Raw genomic sequence first — 8,978 nt, 5'->3', positions numbered from 1 at the left:
CCACATTTTCTAAGTACGACATAAAGAAGAGCTTCCACTCAGGGTCAGCCTATGGATAAAACCGAGGAGAAGGGAGCGGTGGGACAACTGACCTCGAGGTCTGGGCAGTGGTTGACGGCTTCCTGCTGCGGGCGTCTTGCGGGCCCAGCAGGCCTCTCCGTACCCGCTGCCAAGCTTCCCCCGAAGTCCACAACCTGTGCGACTGCGGACGACATCGGGTCCTGGCAGGTACTGTTGGCGCAGCCCTGTCCCCGCTCTGCAGCCTCTTCTGGTCCTGCCCGTTCGCCCTGCGGCCCTTCCCTGCGCACACTTCCAGTGCCGCCGTGTGCACCTGCGTCCGCAGCCCTGACGTGCACCTGCGTCCCTTGCTCCAGCCCCGACGTGCACCTGCGTCCCTTGCTCCAGCCCCGACGTGCACCTGCGTCCCTTCCTCCAGCCCCGACGTGCACCTGCGTCCCTTCCTCCAGCCCCGACGTGCACCTGCGTCCCTTCTTCCAGCCCCGACGTGCACCTGCGTCCTTTCCTCCAGCCCCGACGTGCAACTGCGTCCCTTCCTCCAGCCCCGAAGTGCACCTGCGTCCCTTCCTCCAGCCCCGACGTGCACCTGCGTCCCTTCCTCCAGCCCCGACGTGCACCTGCGTCTTCCTCCAGCCCCGACGTGCACCTGCGTCCCTTCCTCCAGCCCCGACGTGCACCTGCGTCCTTTCCTCCAGCCCCGACGTGCACCTGCGTCCCTTCCTCCAGCCGCGACGTGCACTTGCGTCCCTTCCTCCAGACGCGCGCGGTCCATCTTCCTCGGCTCCTCCTCAGGGGAAAGGAAGTCGGCCTCGGGCGACGACTGCCGCCCCTTCCTGTCCCGCGGAGGGGGGAAAGCGTCCCTGTGGGTCTGTTCTGCGGCCGGTCCGCTCCGGGGGTCCCGACCTCGCGGCCCACCCGCTGCAGGCAGGTGTCAACCCCGCTCAGGACCCTGCTCCCGCCGCCGGCGCGTTAGACGCAGAGCTCGGCTCAATCAGGGCATCCGTGGCCTTGTCCCGCGCCGGCTGGGGCATCCGCGGTGACCGTGGGAACTCCGGGCCGCCGGTGACGGAGTCTGACCTTGGAGATAAAATCCATCAAGTCTCCGCCACCAAATAAGGCGCGTCCGGGGATCCCGGCGTCGCGGCCGCTGGTGGAATCAAGACCCTGGGCGAGAGCATACCCGGGACCGCGCGTGCGCACACAGGGGCCCGGGACCGCGCGTGCGCACACAGGGGCCCGGGACCGCGCGTGCGCACACAGTCGCCCGGACTCTTGCCCGCTCGCCGTGACGTCGCACAGCAGGGCTGGAGGACGCGGAGGCCCACGAGTGCACACGCGCGCACACGCCTGCGTGCAAACACGCGCAGAGCAAGTGAACTGAAACGTTTTGCCGTGATAGGGATGTGGCCGACCGAAGGGAAGGTTCAACAGGACACGAAACTATTTTTAATTCTTTCAAGAATTCCTTTGCCCACAGCGTGTGGTTTTCCGGAGTCACTAGCGCCGCGCGGGTCGGTCGCCGGACACACGTGCCCTGAGCGAGACCTTCGCACCCGAGTACTGCGAACACCGGGAGCGCAGCAAATGCTGCGGGCGCTGTAAATACTGTAAATGCTGTAAATACTGTAAATGCTGCGGGCGCTGTAAATACTGTAAATGCTGTAAATACTGTAAATGCTGTAAATACTGTAGATGCTGCGAGCGCTGTAGGTGCTGTGAGTGCCGCGCGCGCATTCGGCCGCTGCCCTCGTCGCGACAGGTGCGGCCGCAGAGCCTGCGGGCGCTGGCCTGACCCCGACGCACCCGCGGGGGCTCCGTCTGCTGTCCCGGCGCGTCTGGGCGCTCCCGGCTGACCGCGCTGCGCAGCCCGCAGGGGCCGGAGGCCGGTCGACACCCCCCGCGTGTGGGCACTTAAAGTTGTTGTGTCGGTGGTTGCCACTGTTACCTGTCCTGCGCGCACCGACGGGCAGCGGGACCCTCCCCGGCAAGCCGGCCGCGACATCGGGTAGAAGCCCCGGCCGGGAAAGGACAACTTGGCCAAATTGCTTTCATATCCACTACAGACGGATACACATTGGGAAGTCGGTTCTCTTCGGCATCACCCAGATTCCGTCTTCGGGCCTTTTGATGGTGGGGGTCGCTCCGAGGGGCTCTTACGGGGCTGACACTGTCCCTCTGCAGGACTCCGGCTGGGATCGAACCACAGCTCTTCAGACACGGGACGGATCGCGGAAAACAGGAGGGCGGGGGGCTGTCTGGGTCTGTAGTACTCCGTGTTCCCATCGTGATTATTGACACATACAGATGCAAACACTTACTGAGCAACAGCCTAGAAAGTAAAATGGGGCAGAAATTCTGGAAATAGTTTCAGAATTCCTTTCTTAGTTCCGTACATACAGGTAGGGAACATTGGTGCCCAGTGCATCTCACTCCAAGTCATCATGACAGGGCTGGCCACCCAAGGGAAGCGGTCCACAGGAACACCCACCGCTGGTCCTTAGCTGTGCGGACAAGCGCATACAGGGCTCTTCACTGCCAGTTAGACACAGCCCTGATGAGCAGCATCTTAAGCCCTCCAGGACAGGGGTTCTATCCCGTTCAGGCCGCCTGCCACAGTGGAAACATGGACGGAGATGGGAAGTTGATGTCCATTAGTTAGCAAAAATGAAATTATATGTAAGACAGAAAGGAAACATGCCTGTTGTGTTTTTTTCTGTTACTCTTTACAGAAAATGCAGTATGCCTTGGGGTTAGGCTTTCTTTGAAGGAGTGAGCATGTGGGAAGCACATAGTGTCATTACGAAAGCCAAAGAAGGAGGCGTGGTGTAAACTCTCTGGTAGAAAAAGAACCTGAAGAAGTATAAGAGCTGTCAGGAAAGGCTCGAGATGAGCATGGAAGGAGCCCTCGGGAGGGGATGGTGAGCTGATGAGAAGCAGACGCCCGCTGGGCAGTGAAGCCCTGAAGCCACAGGAGGAAACACTGGGGCTTTAGAAAGCACAGAAGGTAATTGGTCAACACTGAGCATACTGTGACAAGAAGAAAGAATCATTTCGTCCTGGTCAGAAAGGAGGGAGAGAGCAGGGAGACACAGACCTGAGGAACACACAGTGCTGAGTTGTCAAGAAAGGCTGTGCAACCATGATGTCGGGCAGGCTCCAGCCCAGATCCCGAGAAATAAGGCGAGACTGACATTGGGTTGTGAAATCAGGATGAAATATTTAGGAGAGTCTCTATGTTAGGCAGGGGGCTACATCAGTGTGAGCTAAAGCCTCCATGATTTTTAAGACTTTGGTGCAGTAATTGTGATCTTAACACAAAAAACAATGTTAATATTCATACTTGGTATTTCCAGATTTTATAGAATAAGTTATACAGGATGAAAGCCCATCAATAAGCGACACCTGGGTGGCTCCGTCGGTTAAGTGTCCTACTCTTGATTTTGGCTCAGGTCACGATCTCAGGATCATGAGGTCCAGCCCCAGGTGGGGCTCTGCCCTCAGCAAGAGTCTGTTTCTCCCCTCCCTGTGCTCCTCTCCCTGCACGTGGGTGCACATGCGCTCTCTCTCCCCCTTTCAAATAAATAAATGAAAAAATCTTTTTAAAAACCCCCATCACCATGATACAGAAACTTAATGAATATAGTGGAAATTATTGAGAAAATGAAAAAAAACGTGGAAAATTAAGTTTATATTTATTGATCTACATCATAAAATTCAAGAGTTAGAGAAATATAAGTACTAAATACCTGGAATAGAATCAATTTATACTTAGCTACAACATATAAAGCCTAAATATCCCAACAGAAATTGCTAAGAATAAAGTAAATCTACTTGAAAAAAGATATAGTATGGTCAGAGGTCAACCCATCCCTGTTCCCATCCTCCTTCAACAAAATTGATCAAACCTACAGAAGACAATTATGGAAAATGAAATATAGCCTGTGTATGGCAACACAGAGACTGTAGGGGGCATGTCTTTGTACTTCAATATACTGAATATATATGAATCACAATCTTTTATTCCTAAGTCTTCAATTAATTTTTGACATACTGTAAGTTTTTACTTATTCATCATCCCCTAATTGATTGGATGCCCATAAAAATAATAATTTATGGACAATCAACAAATAGCAAAATAATAGTATCCAACACTGGTAATAAACTGGTTAAGATAAATTTTTTCCCTTTTTATTTTCTTTATAATGTTCCTTTGGTGCTCTAAATTGCCTTGTTTTTATTTTTATAGAATGTTTAGATCTCCTTTTCAAACAAGTGAATCCTCAGGAGATAATTATTTAACTGTGTCCCTGCGGAGGATAAAGGACTGGTGTGTTATTTCTGTTTTCAAAAGAATGTGTTTCCCCCCAAATCTCTGTTCAAATCTTTTAATATTAAGGAAATATTCCTTCTTGTTTCTGAGTTGCTGAGTGTCTAAGGAGGGTCTCTGTATATTTTTGCACAGTTTTAAAGTGTGACTATGTATTTATGATGTCAGAATTCTAAATCTTATCAGTGTGTACTATATTTCCTTGAGTATATTTCACTTTAATAATGATAATGTGGACCATTGCTAGGATGAAAATGTTCTCTAATTCTGTACATCTTTGAGTATTTATCTTATGTACCGTACTATTCTTGGGTATATAAAGGAGTCAAGGAGAAAGCATGCCCGCCCTGTGGGAAATCAGGCACCTGTGAAATCACGCCAGTACAGAGTGGTCTATGGAAAGGGTTAAACAAAGATATGTTCCCCAAAGATGCAAGAGAAGGAGAAAGTCATGGAGACCTTCATGAAATTTGTCTGGGTCCTTCAAGGATGGATGACTGTGTCTATAGAGAGTTCACTTTCCTCCTTGTTTTCTTTGAAGACTGAAAACCCAGAGGTGAAGAAAAGGTGAATTAATTAAGATGAAGTGGAATTAAAATTAGGATTCCAAAATCTACTGTCAAAAAAATCTTTTTTTAGATTTCTATCTTTCTAAGGGTGACCTTCCTTTAGGATGTGGCGCAATGTGGTCACTCAGAAGCCAAGTCACCATTACCAATGTCAGGGACGGCTCTTGCTCTGGGGATGGTTTCTCCCCATCCTCTTTTTGTTTTACTGAATGGTTTTAGCTTCCCTAAGTGCTCAGAATCTTCTTCCCAAACGTACTCACTGCTCACTTCCTCACTGAACAAATGCTCGTCAGTCCCTACACTTTGCTGTGTGTGGGGTAAACACTCAGGGTACTTCAGCAGACACCCCATTGGCTCTGGGAGCTAAGAGACATGTCCACTTGAGAGTGTGGGAGAATGAGGGCTATCCACAGGGAGATAGAGCCACAGCCAGCTTTCAGCCAAAGCAAAGAACAGTGGGAAGTTCAAGGGAAACATGTGGAATTTGGGAGATTATTTTGTCCAGATGAATCTGAAAAGGTGGGTAGGAGGGTAGACATTGATACGGGGGAAATCTGGGGATCGGGAGAATGCCTGTCAGCTTAACTCTGGAGCAATTTGTACATGAAAATGGAGTAACATTTTTAACATACTTGAAGAAAAGTGAACCAAGAATTTTTGTACCTCGCAAAAAGACTCTCAAGAACTTAAAGGTGGTGTTCTCCAGAGTTGTTCTTGTGGCATCTATGAGAAAAAGATCATTGGTAAACCAAAACAACAGACACATTTGAGCAGAAAGGCTACAGCAATCATGTCATGCATGACTCCTTGCAGAAATAACCCTGAATAAGTGTTAACAGGGAGTGGCTTTAGTAGTTAATGGCTGTATCCTATGACAGTATAATTGTAGTTCAACCATAAAAAATTGAGAAGGAAAGAGACAACTGTCTATATAAACAATTGTTACAACTTTTCAGTAATTATGTTGCTGGTGGTAATATTTAGTATCAATATTTTGAGGCTAATGTGCTTTGGGGGTTAAAGCAAAAAGGAAATAATTGTGAGATATCCAATTCAGTCATTGATTCAATGTCCTTTATGCATATTTGATGTGGAAGAAAGCTAGAGATATGTGATGTGATATATAAAGGACAAAATAAAGAGCATATAGTCCTGAACTTGAATTGTAAGTATCAGTATGAACTCTTGAGTTCTTTGCTCTCCTTGCTATATCTTCACCAAAAAAGCCTAGGGAAAAATACCAGTCCCATAGCAAAGGTCATCCCTAGCGTCCCGACACTGGTCTAGAAACAACACCAGTCCAATAGCAAAGATCATCTCTAGCATCCAGATGCTGGTCTAAAGATATTTTCTGTAAAAGAAAAACAGAGTTATTCAGAAAAATGGAGCAAGAAAGGTACAGAGTGAATCTGGAACATCTTGACATACCAGACAGAAAGGAAACAATGAAAGACTCCAAGGTTCATATCAAAAAGACTCAAGGTTCAACTTGAAGAGCTCCCACTGGCTAAAGATGAGTAATAAGCTTTAAGCTTATTGTTTGAGTTTCAAGAAGGGTAGCAATTATAATGCATAAAAACCTATTGAATATATTTAAATCTGTGTTAAGAAATTTAAACCCAATTGGTCCCCTTTAAAGGATGATAGGGAACAAATTAGTTATCTTGACAACAGTAAAAAAAAAAATAATAATGATGATGTCAAGTCACTTCTACTGCCTTTCCTGCATGAAGTCTATCAGGAGACAAAATGGTAGGTGAGGGGAAGCTTCTCCTTACAAAATATTTCATCTCATCTAGGAAACAGTAAATGACAATTAGAATATCATCATTTTGCAACCTTGACTGTATCTAGTCATTGAGTAACACTGACTAATAACATCACAAAAGGAAGGCCCACAGTTATGTACTTCCCGGTGGAAACTCACAACCCCACCAAAGGCTTGCCATAGGCATGGAACCCAACTCTGTTCAAGCCTCACAATCCAGAGGCAATTTTCAGGAAGTGAAGAGCACAGAGGAACACTCTGTATGAACCATGTGTATGAGGTCAGGACACTTGTAGGAAGCTCTACACAACAGTGGTTAGTTGGAGGGCAGTGATTGGCATTGGGGGTGAGCATATGGAAAGGCATGGGGGTGGGCAGCACTAGGAGAGTCCTACATTTTTTTCTTAATTTAAAAATTTTTAAATTATATTTTAATTATTTTTATTAACATAATGTATTATTTGTTCCAAGGGTACCTATTTGTGAATCGTCAGGCTTACACAGTTCATAGCACTCACCAGAGCGCATACCATCCCCAATGTCCACAACCCAACCACCCTCTCCATAAGCCCCTCCTCCCGGCAACTCTCAGTTTGTTTTGTGAGATTAAGAGTCTCTTATGGTTTGTCTCCCTCCGGATCCCATCTTGTTTTATTTTTTCCTTCCCTCCCCCCTGAGCCCCCAACTCTGCCTCTCAAATTCCTCATACCAGGGAGATCATATGATAATTGTCTTTCTCGATTGACTTATTTTGCTCAGCATAATACCCTATTGTTCCATCCACGTCATTGCAAATGACAAGATTGCATTTCTTTTGATGGCTGCATAGTATTCCATTGTATACATATACCACCTTTTCTTTATCCATTCATCTAGGTTCTTTCCATAGTTTGGCTATTGTGGGACATCACTGCTATAAACATTCAGGTGCACGTGCCCCTTCAGATCACTACATTTTGTATCTTTAGGGTAAATACCCAGTAGTGCAATTGCTGGGTCATAGGGTAGCTCTATTTTCCACTTTCTGAGGAACCACCATGCTGTTTCCCAGAGTGGCTGCACCAGCTTGCATTCCCACCAATAGTGTAGGAGAGTTCTCCTTTCTCTGCAACCTTGCTAGCATCTGTCATTTCCTGACTTGTTAATTTTAGCCATTCTGATTGGTGTGAGGTGGTATCTCACTGTGGTTTTGATTTGTATTTCCCTGATGCTGAGTGATGTGGAACACTTTTTCATTTGTCTGTTGACCATTTGGATGTCTTCTTTGCAGAAATGTCTGTTCATGTCCTCTGCCCATTTCTTGATTAGATTATTTGTTCTTTGGGTGTTGAGTTTGCTAAGTTCTTTATAGATTTTGGATACTAGCCCTTTATCTGATATGTCATTTGCGAATATCTTCTTTTAGTCTGTCAGTTGTCTTTTGGTTTTGTTAACTATTTCCATTGCTGTGGAAAAACTTTTTATCTTGATAAAGTCCCAATAGTTCATTTTTGCCCTTGCTTCCCTTGCCTTTGGCGATGTTTCTAGGAAGAAGTTGCTGTGGCTGAGGTCAAAGAGGTTACTACCTATGTTCTCCTCAAGTATTTGGATGGATTTCTATCTTTCATTGAGGTCTTTCAACCATTATGAGTCTATTTTCATGTGTGGTGTAAGGAAATGATCCGGTTTCATTCTTCTGCATGTGGCTGTCCAATTTTACCAACACCATTTGTTGAAGGGACTGTCTTTTTTCCATTGGACATTCTTTCCTGCTTTGTTGAAGATTAGTTGACCATAGAGTTGAGGGTCTATTTCTGGCTCTCTATTCTGTTCCATTGATCTATGTGTCTGTTTTTGTGCCAGTACCATGCTGTCTTGATGATGACAACTTTGTAATAGAGCTTGGAGTCTGGAATTGTGATGCCACCAACTTTGGTTTTCTTTTTCAACATTCCTCTGGCTATTTGGGGTCTTTTCTGGTTCCATATAAATTTTAGGATCATTTGTTCCATTTCTTTGAAAAAAATGGATGCTATTTTGATAGGGATTGCATTAAATGTATAGATTGCTTTAGGTAGCACAGACATTTTCACAATATTTGTTCTTCCAATACATGAGCATGGAATATTTTTCCATTTCTTTGTTTCTTCCTCAACTTCTTTCTTGAGTACTTTATAGTTTTCCAAGTACAGATTCTTTGTTTCTTTGGTTGGGTTCATTCCTAGGTGTCTTATAGTTTTGTGTGCAATTGTAGATGGGATTGACTCCTTAATTTCTCTTTCTTCTGTCTTGCTATTGGTGTATAGGAATGCAACTG

This window comes from Mustela nivalis (genome assembly GCF_964662115.1).
Source record: "Mustela nivalis genome assembly, chromosome: 8".
Classification (NCBI taxonomy): Eukaryota; Metazoa; Chordata; class Mammalia; order Carnivora; family Mustelidae; genus Mustela; species Mustela nivalis.
The sequence above is the reverse complement of the archived record's forward strand: the minus strand, read 5'-3'. Positions refer to the sequence as shown.